Source organism: Pan paniscus, chromosome 18, assembly GCF_029289425.2.
Source record: "Pan paniscus chromosome 18, NHGRI_mPanPan1-v2.0_pri, whole genome shotgun sequence".
Taxonomy (NCBI): Eukaryota; Metazoa; Chordata; class Mammalia; order Primates; family Hominidae; genus Pan; species Pan paniscus.
The window spans coordinates 74,234,361-74,251,366 of record NC_073267.2 but is presented as its reverse complement, the minus strand read 5'-3'; the positions used below and the strand labels follow the sequence as shown (position 1 = coordinate 74,251,366).

Genomic DNA, 17,006 nt, shown 5'->3' with positions numbered 1-17,006 from the left:
TACTTCTCATTGCCAATCAACTTGATTTGTCTTCCCTAAATATCAACATCAGGCATACACACAAACACGTACATACATACAAACACACACACACAAGTACATGCACATACACACATACATGCACACGCACATGTACATACACACACCCAAATTATCAGCATGGTGTTTGATATAGTTTGGATATTTGTCCCCCTGCAAACCTAATGCTAAAATGTAAGCTCCAATGTTGGAGGTAGAGTGTGGTAGGAGGTGCTTGGGTCACGGAGGTGGATCCCTCATGGCTTGGTACTGTCCTTACAATAGTGAGTGAATACTCACAAGATCTGGTTGTTTAAGTGTGTGGCATCTCCCTCCTGCTGCCTCTTCCTCCTGCTTTTGCCATATGATGTACCCCTTCCTGCTTCACTTTCCAGTATGGGTAAAAGCTCCCTGAGGCCTCCTCAGAAGCCAGGCAGATGCAGGCACCATGCTTGTACAGCCTGCTGCACTGTGAGCCAATTAAAATTCATTTCTTACAAATTATACAGCCTCAGGTATTTCTCTATAGTGTCATGGGATTCTTGGGTTGATGCTTTTCTGGCTGGAAACCTCTGTTGCCAGCGATGCCTTTGCTTGAGTTTTGCTCAGACTTGCTGGGATCGTTCCACCCATTTGGTGTGGCAGGCAGCACTCGGCTTATCCTACCGGCCTAGATCCCATGCCTGCCAAGAGCGAGTGGAGCGGTGAGGGGCGTGTGAATGACTGAGCATGGCGTCCAGACACTGCGTACAGACGGGCACGCTGACTTCAGTAGGGCAAGCAGTTTCAGGTGCCAGCAGAGGTGCCAGCTCCCTGCGAGGCTTCCTGTCAGGCTGTGGCTGGACCAAGCATACCACAAGCAGCTTCCATGGCTGGCACCAGGGAATGCAGTGACATTCAGAAGCTTAGAGATACCAGGAACCAGAGTCCCAAAGAGGGTGTCATAGCCCTAGCTTAGGGAGCTCCTAGGTGTGGACTCCCCGAAGGGCTGCAGCTATTCTCTCTTTCTTTCTTCTGTCCTTCTGCAATGTGGTGAGCCAGGGGGATGTTTCAGCCCTGTTTGTGTTACAGCTCTTTTAGCCCCACCATTTTGTGGGTCCTGGATTTTTGTCCTGTGTCTATGAAGAATGAGGTCCACAGACAAGTGGAAGGTGAGCAAGGCAAAAAGGAGCTTTATTGAGTGACAGAAGGGTTCAGAGGAGGCCTGCATTGGGTAGCTTCTCCCCACAAGCAGGTTGTCTTGTCTAGTGTTCAGCTCCAAGTAGAGAGGAGACACGGGGGTAGGTAGTTGCTCTCCATACCTAGTCATTGTCTCCTCAAGTCTGGCTGAGTACAGGGCTTTCATGGGCCTCAGAGGGGAGGAAGTGGGCACCGATTGGTCCATGGGAGGCCATAGGTGGTCCTGGAAAACGTACCACAAGTTCCCACTCCAGTCTGCAGGACTGGCAGCCGGGCCCCCAGGCTTCAAGCCTTCCCCAGCTTGAAGGTGGAGCTTCAGTGGTGACCCACCCTCTTCTACCCAGGAGCCTGTCTGCCTCCTGCTGCTATTCATGGCACCCAGGCTGTTCATGCTGCTAGGCAGCTGCAGGCCAGCACCAAGCTGCCCTCAGCACCACCTTGACCTTCCTCCCATGCTTGTTGGTGCTCAAAGTCTGGAGGGGGCCGAGGCAGCAGGGGGCTGGTGTGTCAGCGCTTCCCAAAGCATGCACACACCTCACCGTGCTGCTACAACACCCAGGCTTGGCCCCAACCTCACTCTGAGATTGGAACAGGTGCAGGAGCAGGAAGAGACCAGGCAGCGGGAACAGACACGTCTGAGCTTGCAGGGGTTAGGGGGGCCTTCCCAGGCCCCTGAGAGTGCAGAGATGCCTGGGTCCACAGCTGCAGTTTGGGTGGCTGCAGCTGCACTCAGGAGAGTGGGGCTACTGTCTCCTCCCAGCCCGCAAGAGCACAGGGAGTCCTGGGTCCACAGCCACAACTGGGAGGCTGCAGCTGTGCCCAGGAGGGTGGGACTCCCACTTGTTTCTAGCTCCTGCTGGTTCCATGGAGTGTCCGGCCCAGCCTCACCTCCCCTGCTGCAGCCAGTGTCTTGGCAGCGGCCATTTCAGGTGGCCCATTGCTGCCATCAATAGCAATGTGTGAATGGCCTAACACAGTGTTCTAGTTTGATTTTTTACTTTTATTTTAGTTAATACTTTCAAAGATCTTGAGAGAAATGAAAAAATTTTACTCTATCTATCCATAGATGAGACACATTTGCTGAAAAGAGTTGAGCCACTTGTCCAAAAGCACATGGCTAGTAAGTAAAAGAGACTGGATTCAAATTCAGATCTGATCAAGACCAAAGCTCATCTCTTCACACATTAAGCACCATACATCCTATTTTACAGGCTCAAACATAACCTGAGTCCTCCAGTCATTCAAAAACACAAGCATCTGCTCCCAAAGAAAGCCTTTGGCTAGGTGCTGAGGGTGTTATCTTTGGCTAGGCAAGCGAGGGTAAAAGTTCTGGTATTTATGTAGTCCCAGAGGGCAGTGAGAGAGGATGTGCCCCGGAAGTGTTGTAGTGTCAGAAACAGTCAGGTTAAAGGTATATGCATTCTCTGTGTGCTTTTTCTACTGCCCAATCCACAGCTAACAAATTTCTTTATTACAAAGGCGTGAAAGCCAATGGATTGCTCTTTATTCCTAAAGAAACCACACTAATGTAATTTCTTTGTTTTGCAATTGCTCATTCAGTAAACCATTGCTCATTAGACTCCTGGGAGTTTGCAAGCTTGGAACAATTGTTTCTCTGTTGATCAGGCCCCATTTGTCAAATTACACACAGGCAAGTTTATTTGCTTATAACACAACCAAAATAATTAGCTGTTTATCTGGCAGGTTGATGATGATTACGTACAACAAATGACCATACATGAATACATTCAGACTTTGTTGAAAGAAAAAGGACTGGGCCATTAGGCTTGACTTTCATCATTGATTTTCCTCTGAGACTGAGAGTCTTAAACTAAGAATATATGTTATGATCACAAGAGATGTACCAGGTTTCTTGGGTTGTGTCTTGGCAGAATCAAACAAACTAGGACTCAATTTGTGCCTCTGCCATTTATAATCATGTGATTTGGGGCAAATTTCTGTAACTCTGTGAAACTCCATTTCCAAATGTGTAAAAAGGATGTGATAACATTTAAGTCATGTGTCGTTTTGATGATCAAATGAGTCAATATGTGCAAAATAACCAGCATATATTAGCTTTTCAATGTATATCAAGTAATCTCTATACTTCCATGTTTAAATTACTTATTCTTGAAGAGGAGCACTCAATTCTGAGATTCATCTCGTTGAACCATAACATCTGAATAATATCTACCGTAAAAGGTTCCTAAGAAGATTAAATAGAATAACACGTTAGTAGTGTCTAACACATAGTAATCACTTGCTAATTGTTATTTAAACAGTCATATGTATCTGGGAAAAAATCAATAGATGGTTTATGCTGATGATGACATTGACAATAAAGTATTTTCTGAAATTATTTATTAACTTTTTCAACAGTCTGTTTCAGGAAACTTTAGGTCAAGTCTATGTTCTTTCCGCTACTCCATATGAAGTTTTCCTACTAAAGTAACCCCAGAATAGTTGTCATGTTCTCTCTCATCTCCTCAAATCTATTTGAACTCTAATCCAAACTTCATCTCCTCCCTTCCCTTTAGGAGCCAATGCTGTAATTCTTTATCTGTGACTTGTGATTACAGTCAATTCTTGATATCCATAATTGCCTTGTTTTCTGCTCTACTGCAAATGCAGAAACATTTTCCATTCATTTCCTAACAAGATTTTTTAAAAATTAAATACAGTGCTCAACAGCATAGTCTATTTCATTTTTATTCTTTACTAATTCCTCTAAAAGTCCTTATCCTGCTTTGACACAGAAGAAGGAGATGAGAATTCATGAAGTGCTTACTATGTGCCAGGGGCCCTCCCAGAATCTTTGCAAACACAAACCTGTGTGTGTCCTATTCCCAGAACAGGCCTGTGGGTTAAATGTCATCATTCCTTTTATGTATTCTATTTCTATGTCAAGTTCTCAGACTTTAAGTTCCATGCCCTTCTTCCTCTCTGAAAATGATTAACAGAGAACAATAATATAAACCCACTTAAGACATCTGACAATAACAGAATCGCACTTTGCATGCCAGGACAGGGGCAGTTTTCTGTTCAACACAGACAAGAGAAAACTTCCATCCAAACCAAATCAAACATTACCCTCCATCCCCCTACTCAACCTTTTCCTATAAGTGAGAGGAAGACACATTAGAACCTAGACACCAGCAAATACTAAATTGCACCAAGGTTTATGTCACATGAGGAGCCTGTGGATCTGACACTTTCTGTGCGGGCTTTCTAAGGTATGTGCTTGTCTATCCTTAGCCCTGACACCTTTCAAGGGAATCTGAGTAAACTAGAAACACTATCATGATTTTAAATGTGGTTTAAAAAATCTAGAGTCCTGGATCTGAATTCTGACTTTGCAAGTGATCTTGGGTACGTTACTTTTTGCCCCAGTTTCCACATTTCAAAAATACGGAAAATTATATCCATCTTACCTGGGGTGAGGAGTTAGTGAAAAAACTCCCTAAGGTACTCAGCACTGTGTCGTCATGTTGTAAGCATCTCTTCCTATCAGTAATAAATGAATATAGTTTTTATATGTGTCCCCACCCAAATCACATGTTGAATTATAATCTCTAGTATTGTTGGTGGGGCCTGGTGGGAGGTGACTGGCTCATGGGGGTGAATTTCTCATGAAGGGCTTAACGCTGTCCCCTTGATGCTGTCCTCATGATAGTGAGTGAGTTCTCATGAAATCTGGTTATTTAAAGGTGTGTGGCACCTCTCTCTCTCTTGCTCCTGCTTTTGCAACATCACATGCCTGCTCCCCCTTTTCCTTCCACCATGATGGTAAGCTTTCCGAGACCTCTCTAGAAGCTGAATAGATGCCAGCACCATGCTTCCTGTAAAGCCTGCAGAACCATGAACCAATTAGAACTCTTTGCTTTATAAATCACCCAGTCTCTAGCATTTCCTTATAGCTAAAGGTACAAAGCTATTTATAGCAATCCAAGAATGTCCTCGTACAATGGGTAAGCCCATTTTATTTTTCAAAAGTAAACTCTCCTGTGTCCTCTCCCCCTTGGATATGAACACCACTTATCACTCCCTTTCCTATCACCTCTCTTCCTCTTTCTTGTTAAAACGGACACAATGCAAAGGATGGCTCATAACTGGAAATTGTATTATTTCTAAATGTCAGTCAGTGATATTTTCTCAGGAGAAACTATCCTTGAAAATACCCTCCAAAAGAACATTATTTGAGGAGAAAAACAACTGATGAATGAATTCAGAGTTTTGAGATGATATTTCTGACGATTAGATTTGCCTTCCCTCTCTTTATATAATTTTGGGTGAGATTTTCAGACTAGCTAGGTTTTTCTGGACCTGTGGGCCTGAAGTGGCTGTCTCCCTCATTACCTGTGAAATGTACTAATATGCATGCACTTTTAAATTTTTTTCTCTAGGAAGCAGTTTCCAGAGCTTTTATAGAATCATTATGCATTTATTGAATGCATTTCTACATCCTTGCCAGAGACAATTTTGGACCCAGAGTGTATTTTTATTTAATTCTGCAGAGAGTTATTAGCGACATGTACTGAGCACTCCTTAACACTAGAGCTGTGAGGAAAGTCGTGTCCATCTTGAAGGCAGCATGTGTCCTTGAATATTGGCCTAGGACTCTAGTAAATTTGCACATCTGCTAACCTAGGAGTCACGTGAACTTGGAGGCTTCCTTTTCTCTAGCAGAGTTGATTATCTCCACCTTTACATATGCACTGACTCTTGTTAATTTCTCCACTGTGAAATATAAACCAACTATTTGTTTACTTGTTTTCAATCTTTGAATTCCTGTACTGTTTCTTACCATCTCTTCTTAACTATAGTGAACACAGTTTGAACATTTCTGTATGCCAGACACTTGCTAAATGTTTTTCATTCTGCATCTCATGTATTGAAATCTCATCAAAACTCAACCTCCGCTGTAGAGATGAAAAAACAGAGGTACAATGACTTGAAGCACATTGCTCAGGGTTATAGGACTAGGTTGTGAACTCAAGTAACATGCTTCCTTACCAGTTGATCTTTATGGTCCCTTCAAGTTATATGACTCCTGGCTGTATGAAAGGTCTTCAGTAAATATGTATAAAATAAATGCACAAATTCAGAACTTCCCTGAATCTTGAGGGTCTCATTTATAAAATGGAGATAATAATCCCAACTGCTGTGGTCATTATGAGCATTAAATGAGTTCATGTCAGTGTAAAACATTAATAGAGGGCTAGGTATACCTTAAATGGTGAGCAAATGTTAGTTCAATCTTATCAACAAGGCACATTTTCCTTTAGGAAAAATGTGAATGGCTCATGTAGCCCCCAGTCTGTCTTTTTAGGTTATGACTGGAACCCACAAAACAGTGGGGCATGAAGGGGACTTGGCATTGTGGAATGCATGGGTCAGTGGAATGCACCCTGGGGAGTGGGAGGTGGTCCCAGGGGTTATTGGCAGGGCCTATGTTGGAGGCCTGTACCGAGGAATAATGCTCATCTTGGGGCACTCATTCAAGTGTGAGAACTCACCCAGCTTAAACCAATTTATGGGATTGGGGATACAGTGGTAGAGAAAGTGTCATTGAAGGCACAGATATTATGCAGTGCCTGGTGTGTGCTGGAATCGCTCATGTTCATAATTAAGCTGATATGAGGATTAATATCACATGTTACAGATGAGAAAAGTGTGACTCATGGGAGGCCAGTGGCTCACCCAGGAGCATAGAGCCTGTAAATGGCAAGACAGAGTTTCAACACAGGTCTGCCTGGTGGGAACACCTGTTTCAAGTGAGCGCAGTCCCCACCGCTGATCTTCCCTTTGGAAAGGGCAGGTCATATTGAAGCCAAAGGAAAAGTCAGCATGTTTGATGATAGTTTTACTTTTGTTTAGCTCACTTCCCAATTTCTCACTGGGAAAGTAGTGTTTTCCATTAGAAGGCTTGGGAATCAGTCTGGGGAAACTCCTGAAAACAGAAAGCACTGCAATACATCGTGGAGGAGTGTGTGAGAAGAAGAATTTATTGCCTTACTTTTTGATTGATATTTATGGTACCCCTACTCCTTCCATGTCAGGCACTGGGCAAGACTAAGCTGAGGAAGGTGATCAGGGATCCCTGTCCTCCAGGACTCAAGGTCTTGCTATACAAACAGATAGACAACTTCAGAGCCATATAAAGAATGCTGCAAGAGAGTCACACACATAGCTTGATAAGAGTGAAGAAAATAACTAACACAGCTTTGAATTCAGAGAAACCTGGGTTTTAATCATGACTTGTGGTTTTCACTAAAAGTATGAACTCTGGCAAAATTCTTAACTTCTCTGAGCCTCAATTTCTTCTTTTGTAGAATAAAAATAAATTTACCTCTTAGTGGCCTCATATCATGAGGCTCCCATAATCCTGAAAGTAGCTAACAGAATAAATGCCAAGATTTTCCCTATCTTTTTTTTAACCAACATAAATGAAGACAGAATATATAAAAATTGTAACTGAGCATGATTTATGAACTAGCATATTTTACTTTTCAAATAGGTATCTTGAATTAGATATTGTTGCTCTATTTGAGGCATATGGAAACCAAGTCATGGAGAAGTTAAATAACAGCTAAAAGTGGCCGAGTTGGGGTTTGCATTCAGGATGTCTCACTCTGTAGTCAGGTGCAAGCACAGAATCCCAGGGTTGTACTCCTGCTGTTGGATTAAGCGAAGAGTTTGGGACCAATGAGTTTCAAGTGGAGAGAGGGCAGAGAATGGTGGTTCAGGCTATAGTGCCTGTGTTGCTAGTGTGTGTCTAAGAAAGGCTAAAATGGTTAAGGTAATTAGTGTTGCTTGTCCAGATGTATGGTATAGACATTGTTGCAAGCAGAAGATGGGAAGAGACTACTGTAAGCTTGCTGTTTTGGCAGATAATTACAATGATCAGAGCCAATGGAGACCTTCGGCAACTCAAACTTCTGATGCCAGAAACTCACTCCCTGGAGGGTCCCATGGGAAGCTCACAGCTCCACCCTACTCCTCCTCAGGGCATCCCACTTTCACTGTCAGTAAATCCATGAGAAATCGAAGATGGGTTTCTTTCCTCTTGACAGCACAAATATATAGTGAACATTGGGAAACCTAAGTCCTGAATGAGGAGAAAGTGTTTCCTAGTATATTGAATGTGGATCTTCCCAATTTGCCATCTGTTTGGAAAACAAAACATAAATACCAGACACATTTCTGTGGGTCTTCCACTTTCTTCAATATATAAATCCTCCCAGTATCCAAGTCCAAAGAGTTAAATGTTAAGGACTCATGAAAATAGAAAGAGGAGGCAGGAGAAATTGTGCTGTTGGGAATCCGACGACTGCTTGGAATTGGTTTTAAAACAATTAAGGGTGATGCCTTCAATTTACATCTGGGAAGACACTATAAGGATGAGAAAGAAAATGCAACTGATTCAGTTTCCATCCATTTGTTGGGCCACTTCTCTGTGCCAGATGTGATAATAGGCCCTGAGGACACAGGGGTAATTTAAGGCAAGCTTTGGATTCCTCAGGCACTCTTTGATGAATTCATCTGACGTTGTATTTACACACATAAAAATATGATTTCATAATTACTATCTTACGTGTACCTTAAGGTGCACTGAGAGCAAAAAGTGAGTCGTCAAACCAAACCAGAGACTGGATGGCTCCCTGAAAAAGGTGACATTATCTTAGAGGAATTTTGAAAATTTTCAAATAAAGTACAAAATTGGGAAGGGTATTAACAGGAAGAGGGAAGAGAATAAATAAGGACCCTATCAAATGAAGTAGTCTTTTGTGTTCAGGGACCTATACGTAGTTCATTATGACTCGAGTGGCTTGTATAAGATCTAGAATTTCTGTTCCCTAAAGAAATGTAAGGAAATTCTCCAACTTCATTAATGTGTGAAAAAAAGAGATAACATGAGAAGAGGAATTTTTTTATATACAGAAAGCTCTTAAAAGTGAGGAAGAAAACACATGCATTTAAAGCAGGCTATGCTTCAAGAGTACCTACAGACACATACAGGATAAATTTAGGGGGCACTGGATGATTGAGTCTTAATTTTAACATACTTATTTAAATACATATTAGAACAACATAAAGCAGCACAAACCCTGTTATTTTATAAATGTCTTCAGCACAAGGCTAAAATCATTAAAGTAAGAATAAGAGTTGATGGAAATAAAATTATGAAAGCTATTGGGTAGGTAATCCAAATTGTGTTTCTCTAAACTATAATTCATTGTGTTGAAGGAGGCAATGCAATCAGTGTTGGTTAGATACAAAATGAGTTGTTATTAAGTGTATAGTTCAAAGAGAGCTTGGGGAGTAATAACAATCAAACACACAAACAGGAAAGGATTTCCAGGAGTAGTAGGAGGAAAAGCAACAGCAAGACAAGAGGAAGGGAGGGTGGAGAAAGCAAGAAGAAAGAGAAGATGAGAACGTATTAGTATTTGCATACTTGCCACCATAAGCAAAAGATGAGACTAAAGCTCAACATGGTTGGTGTTTATCCATGAGGCACTGAAATTTCAACAAAAACTAACCCCAGCTGGTTGCCCTGGCAACAACCACCCTCCCTCATTATGTTAATGATATGATGATAAGAAAACCAGATATAAGTGAAGGAAACTACAACAGAAGGGAAGCCATTCGAGGTCTGGCTTGTTCCACTTTGAGGGAGGGTTGGTTTGAGGAGGGGTTTTGAATGTAATTGGGTAGCAATATGTGAAATCTTGATGGAAAAAATAAAAGTTGTGCATAAATTTTTATTTTATTTCTTTTTTGAGACAGGGTCCTCTTCTGTTGCCTAGGCTAGAGTGCATTGGGGAGGTGATGGCTCCCTGGATCCTCAGTCTCCCAGGCTTGAGTCACTCTCTCACCTCAGCATCTCGAGTAGCTGGGATTACAGGTTGTGCCAACATGCCTGGCTAACTAAGAAAACCTTTTTTTTGTAGAGATGAGGTCTCAAAATCCTGGGCTAAAATGATCCTCCTGCCTCAGCCGCACAAAGTGATGTGAGTACTGGCATGAGCCACCACACCCAGTCCATACATTTGCTTAATAGAGCCTGTGTGTTTGAGTATTTGGGGTACTACTGGCTATAGAGAAGTTTTGATTAATATTTGTTGTTATTGAAAATGATATTAATTAACAGGGGCACATATTTACTGTGAAAAAAAATAGAACTGCTGTCAAGTCTTGTTAATGGGAAATAAACTCTGGAAATAAAGTTTGCCTGCTGATCCTGACTAGAGATTTCCTCATTCCTGGATAGGGAGCCCCTCACTCTCTCCTCTCCAGAAAATGAGTCTGCCTGATGGGACCTTAGGGTTGGGGAAGGGAGGGTCTGGTTATTTCAGGCTCTTTATTTTCCCCACCTCCAGAAGAAATCAGCCAAATGAAACTGAACTACAGGGAAAGACTCATAAATTTTCTAATTTTTTTGTGGATGGAGATACGGGTGCATATTGAAGTGGGTGAGTTTCCAATGCTTTTCAAAATCTCTTCTCAAACGTGCATTTAAATTTCATCTCCTCCTCTTCCTCCTCCTTTTTCTTCTTTCTTTTCACTTCCTTCTCCTCCTCCTTCTCCCCCTCCTCCTCCTCCACTTCATCTTCCTCCTTCACTTCCTCTTCCTTCTCCTTGTCTTTCTCCCTCTCTGTCACCCTCTCCCTCTCCTTCTTCTTCCTTCTCTTGCCAGGTAGGGCATGTTTTATTGTCCTCACATTCATGGTAAAGTAACTGAAGTTTAGCAAGCTTATGTGACTTGTCCAAGGCCACAATGCTAGTAACTATCACAGCCAGCTATACTGACTCCCGATGTGATGTTCTCTCTACTGCACTTTCTCCTGGCATTTCTAGATGTTGGGAGAAATCTAGATGCTAAGAAATTAAATGGGATAGATTTTATCCTGCAAGTTATCCTGCCATAGCCTCATGAGTGCTAGCAAAAGACATGCATCTCCTGGTTCAGAGACAAAAGACTATTACAGCAATAGCCCTAGATAGAGTAACATTTTTATTTCCAGTTCCCATATCCTCAGTCCCCTCAGGATGACTCCTGAACATGCAATAACCTGCATTATAGGAGGTTAACACTAAGTATAGGGAACCTAAGACTTTTATAATTGGCATTGTGCATGCCTGCTTTTTACGCTGAAGGTAGACATTATCATTATTATACTGGACAGTAAGAAACCTGAACTTCTTTTCAGAGTGATGTTTGCTATACAAACATTCTCTTTTGTTTTCTTTTTATAAAATAGATTTACAGGGTACAGGTGCAGTTACGTTACATGGATACATTGTGTAGTGGTGAAATCTGGGCTTTCCATGTACCATCACTCAAATAGTGTATATTGTACCCAATAGGTGGTAATTCATCTCTCACCTCTCTCCTACCCTCCCACCTATTGAACTCTCCAATGTTTATTATTCTACTCTGTGTGTCCATGTGTAGCCATTGTTTAGCTCTCACTTATAAGTGAGAACATGCGATTTTTTACTTTCTTTTTCCGAGGCATTTCACTTAGGTTAGTGGCCTCCAGTTCCATTTATGTTTCTGCAAAAGATATGATTTCATTCTTTTTTGCGACTGAGTGATATTCTATGGTCTCTCTCTCTCTATATATATATCTCACATTTTAATACAATCATACATTGTTCATCTACTTCTTTACATGGACTATTTAAACAAATACTGGAGAAAACATAACTCTTGTATACTGTCGATGGGAATATAAGTTAGTACAACCATTATGGAAAATTGTTATGCAGGTTCCTTAATAAACTAAAAATAGGGCTGAGCATGGTGGCTCATGCCAGTGATCCCAGCACTGGGAGGCCAGGGTGGGAGGATTGCTTGAACCCAGGAGCTCAAGACCAGTTTGGGCAAGATAGCAAGACACTATCTCTACAAAAATACAAAAATTAGCCAGGTGTATTGACTTGCACCTGTGGTCTCAGCTAGTCAGGAGGCTGAGGTGGGAGGATCACCTGGGCCCAGGAGTCTGAGGTCTGAGGCTGCAGTGAGCTAGGATAGTGCCACCACACTCCAGCCTGGGCAAAAGAGCAAGATCTTTTTTTCTAAAAATAAACATAAAAAAGAAAACCAAAATACTAAAAATATCACTACTACATGATACAGAAATTCCACTTCTTTGTATATATCCAAAGGACCTAAAATCAGTAGGTCGAAGGGACATCTGCACTCCAATGTTGACTGTGGCATTATCCACAATAGCCAAGATATGAAATCAAGCCAAGTATCCAAAAGTGGATGACTAGATAAAGAAAATGTGGCATATATACACAGTGAAATACTATCCAGCCTTAAAGAAATGAAAATTCTGTCATTTGCAACAACATCAATGGATCTTGACAACCTATGCTTTAAAGTCATAATATCTATTCCAATTTTGTGTTGATAACCCCGTCTCCTACCATTTTGAAGAATAGCAAAACCCACTCTTCATAAATCTAGAACACAACTCTGGCATTAGGAATATTTCAGTAGGCCAGGCAAAGGTGGCTCATGCCTGTAATCCCAGCACTTCGGGAGGCCGAGGTGAGGAGGTCGGGAGTTTGAGACCAGCCTGGCCAAATGGTGAAACCATAGAGATGGTGAAACCTCATCTCTACTAAAAATACACACACAAAAAAATTTCCAGGCAAGGTGGGGCACTTGTATAATACCAGCTACTCAGGAGACTAAGGCAGGAGAATCCCTTCAACCCGGGAGGTGGAGGTTGCAGTGAGCCAAGATCACAGCATTGCACTCCAGCCTGGGGGTGACAGAGCAAGACTCTGTCTAAAATAATAATAATAAAAATAATAATAATAATTCAGGAAGTGAGCATTTAATAATTTAATAAACTAACTTCTTACAAAACATTAAGAATCTGCTATGTTTCAGTCCTATTGGTAGGCAACAGGAAAACTCAGTAAATACTTGACGTGAGTTAATGAACTATAAGGATTTCTTAAGCATATAATAAAAAAGGATTTTAGCATCATTAGCATACATGTGCTAGTCGGAGGAATGGATACAATTATCTAGTGAGAGAAAATAAAGGATGGTGTAAGGAGAGAAAATGAAGCAAAGCAAGAAAATAGAGCCTGGGAATACCATTTTAAGGAGTAGTATCTCGAAAAAGTATATCATAGTGGTAAGAAATTTAAGATAATGAAAGGCAGGGAAGAGATTGAATGGAAAGGGAATGGGCAACCATGCCAAGTACTGGATTTTGTCTTTTTGATATGAATGTGAGCTCTTCACAGGCTTGCAAGCTCCAGATCAGGACCAACCACGCACTGCTTGCTAGCACCCGCTTCTTACACGTGATCAGCACTCAGTAAATGTGTATTGATTTATATTACATACCTTGTATAATATCTAGAGCTGTGCCTGACGTATAACAGATGCTTTTCATTGTTGTTCATGAAATGAAAATGTAGTCAATACTTTTAAGAACTGAAAATTGTTTACTGGCAATTACATATTAATCAGCTGCTTGAGAAAGCTCAATTCTGAATACGGGTGTAGTTTCCCTTCTTGTTGTTTGCTTGCCTCTTTGAGAAGCTGAGCACCTCCATTTAGTAAGAAAACCCTGGGAAATACACATGGGAGGATCATCCTGGAAAGTACTTACTTTACGGCAGCCTTTTTCAGAAATGTGTTCCTTAGAACTACTGCTACATGAGATACTAAAAAACAAACAAACAAAAACAAAATCAAACAACAACAGCCAAAAAACATACGCAATAATGTTTGGGAAACTGTAGCCCCTGGGGTAGTAACAGAGTAAATGTAGACATCATCCTTACCTGCATGGTGCTTAGAATCTAGCAGTTGAGACAAATTCGTCTGTTAATTTCACAAACGAACTGTTAAATTTATCTGTGAGGCTAGATGTGGACTAGCAATTCTGTAATGACTTTAGGGTTTTCATGTGCACTTGAGCCCTCTGAAGGCCCCGAGCATCCCTAGGTTGCAGGTATTTCTTACGTATATCCATCATGAACAAAGAACTCAGCTCTGATTGCATTTTCAGACAACCGAGGAGCTGGCTAATGTGCCTGCATGTGAGCCCTTCTCAGAATAAAGAAGTCTGAATTGCTGAGAGGAGCCCAGGTATGATTCTCATATGCAGCCAGAGTTAAGAACACTCTTCTTAATCTTTACCGAATTTGACACTGGAATTACCCCTCTGTTAAATTCACAAAGAAGTAACAATACAGGCAGCTCTGTTCTCAGTGCTGGGTCTTCACATGTCCCTGTTCTGTGTGCTCAGTGTCCAGCATCCTTCAGTACATCTTGTCAACTGTGTCTCCGTGGTGGAAACTCAGTAAATATTTGCTAAGTAAAAAATTATACTTTTTTTCATTCCTAATGGAAAAAGTATTCATTATCATAATTTTTTGAAATTTTGGTCTATATCATAATGTACAACAAAATGTACAGTAAAAAAAAAGTTATGCCTTACAGATTATTTGGGCACAGTCCAAACAATGGTATAGAAACTATAGAATAGCATCAATATTAGGACTCATTTAAAAATATACGAAACTGAAATGGGACTTATTATCATGTGCTATTTAATGTGGTTATATTTTCAGTTGTCATTAAATTAATGGTGTAGCTTAAAATCAAAGGAATATTAGGTTTTATTAAAATGTCACTAGAATCAGTAAATGTCTATTATAGTGACTGACTACAAAATAAGGAAAATCAACTGCTTTTTTGTAAAGAGCAGTAATATGTTAGATGATAAAAACAAAAGGTCAATTTTCATTTTCAATCATGTAGAAAAAAATAATTGTATACTAAAAATAACAAAGTATTTGTGACCTATATTGGCAAATAAAGTGTATAAAAGAGGGCTTGCATAAAAGGGAAACAATCTTTGTTTCTGCATGAGCAAACCGAACAATATAAAGATGGCTTTCTCAGGTTAATTTTGAAATGTTATTGTCAACGTAGTTGATTAAACTGTATTCATTTACTTACTTATTCATAAAATATTTTTGAGCCACTAATAGGTATACTATTCTATGCTGAGTACTGACAATTTCGTGGAAGAAAACCAGATGGATCCCCATATAGTTTAACATTTGTAATCTTAAATATAAAAGTTACAAAATAAATATATACAGTTTATTTTCAAATACGGATGCACTTAAATAATAGCTAAAAATATAAGAGACTTGTTTTCTTAGAAGGATCAAGTATGTCTAGTAAATATTATTTTGATGAAATATCAAGCAGAAATTATTTGCAGAGAATAATAAATAGTAGAGATATGCTGTTCCCTTCAACATACACACAGAATATAGATCAAAGGAACACAATAGAAGTCCAAGGAAAATATCGATGACATATATGGAATTTAATGGATGATGAATTAGGATTTCATAATGATCAGGACAAGGATGGTCATTTAACAAATGAAGTTGGAAATGCTTTCTCATAATTTAGGAGTAAAAATTAATTAATACCCACACCTTATAGCATATGCCAAAACAAACAATAAATGGATTAATGAAGTATCCACACACACAGAAAAGTATAAAATAGACTTAGATCATATGAAGCATGACAATGGCTAAGTTTTAAATGATTAGAGAAAATCAGAAAGAAATAGGTGAATTTAATGATGCACAAATTTTAAACACTCATGTGTGGAAAATTAAGATAAACATTTAAAAATACAAACCAAGAATAACAATGACACCAAATATAACTGACACAATTTATAATAAAAGTTTTTCTTCTGTTGTTATTTTTGTTTTTGTTTTGAGACCTAGTCTCACTCTGTCGCCCAGGCTGGAGTGCAGTGACCTGAACTTGGCTCACTGCAACCCCTCCTCTGTGTTCAAGTGATTCTCCTGCCTCAGCCTCTCAAGTAGTTGGGAATGCAGGTGCACGGCACAACTCCCAACTAATTTTTGTATTTTTAGTGGAGATGGGGTTTTGATTCTTCCTTTCTTATTCTGTACCCAGAAGACAGAGGGAGCCTTTTTGTTGTTGTTTTTTGTTTTTTGTTTTGTTTTTGACTTGGAGTTTCGCTCTGTCGCCCAGGGAGTGCAGTGGCAAGATCTTGGCTCACTGCAACCTCTGCCTCCCGGGTTCAAGCAATTCTCCTGCCTCAGCCTCCTGAGTAGCTGGGATTACAGGCATGTGTCACCACGCTTGGCTAATTTTTGTATTTTTAGTAGAGATGGGGTTTTACCATATTGGTCGGGCTGGTCTCAAACTCCTGACCTCAGGTGATCCACCCACTTCAGCCTCTCGAAGTGCTGGGTTTACAGGCGTGAGCCACCGTGCCTGGCCCAGAGAGATCCTTATAAAACAGAAATTACACTAAGTTTTCCTCCTGTTTAGAAGTCTCCCTTGGCTTCTTGTTACATATGAAACAAAATCTACACTGTTAATTGTGGCCCGGGAGCTGCAGCACCACGTGGCCTTTACTGGTCCTCAACTTTATTTTCTGTGGTTCTTTTCTCCCCTGCAATGTCCTGGCCACTCTGTTCTTTCCAGTCTCTTCCCAGCTTCCAGATCTCCTTTGCATATGCTGTTCCCTTTGCCAGGGATGGTGTACATTCTTTCCTGGGCTTTAGAGAGGACTTCACAGGGATAGCTCTAACACCATACCTAAATCAAATCACCTACTGCCCACCTCTATCCCACTCAAATCCTTCACCATTTCTTTTCCTTTTTGTCATTCACACGATTTGTGATTATTTAGTTGCTCTTCCTTTCTTGGTCATCTCTTCCCTAAATTCTCAGTTTCGTGAATGCAAAATCTATT

The 17,006-nt window shown here is 40.6% G+C and overlaps 2 long non-coding RNA genes across 2 annotated transcripts in view; one reads left to right on the top strand and one right to left on the bottom strand.

Annotated features, from left to right (window-relative positions):
* The window catches only part of LOC117976252 (uncharacterized), a 69,728-nt gene that overhangs the window by 49,786 nt on the left and 2,936 nt on the right, over positions 1 to 17,006 (bottom strand). Inside the window, exon 2 of the long non-coding RNA XR_010110371.1 lies at positions 13,848 to 13,902. This is a non-coding gene — a long non-coding RNA (uncharacterized LOC117976252). The remainder of the gene's footprint in view (positions 1 to 13,847; positions 13,903 to 17,006) is intronic.
* The window catches only part of LOC117976251 (uncharacterized), a 60,978-nt gene continuing 53,836 nt past the window's right edge, over positions 9,865 to 17,006 (top strand). The window contains exon 1 of the long non-coding RNA XR_008621421.2: positions 9,865 to 10,211. This is a non-coding gene — a long non-coding RNA (uncharacterized LOC117976251). The remainder of the gene's footprint in view (positions 10,212 to 17,006) is intronic.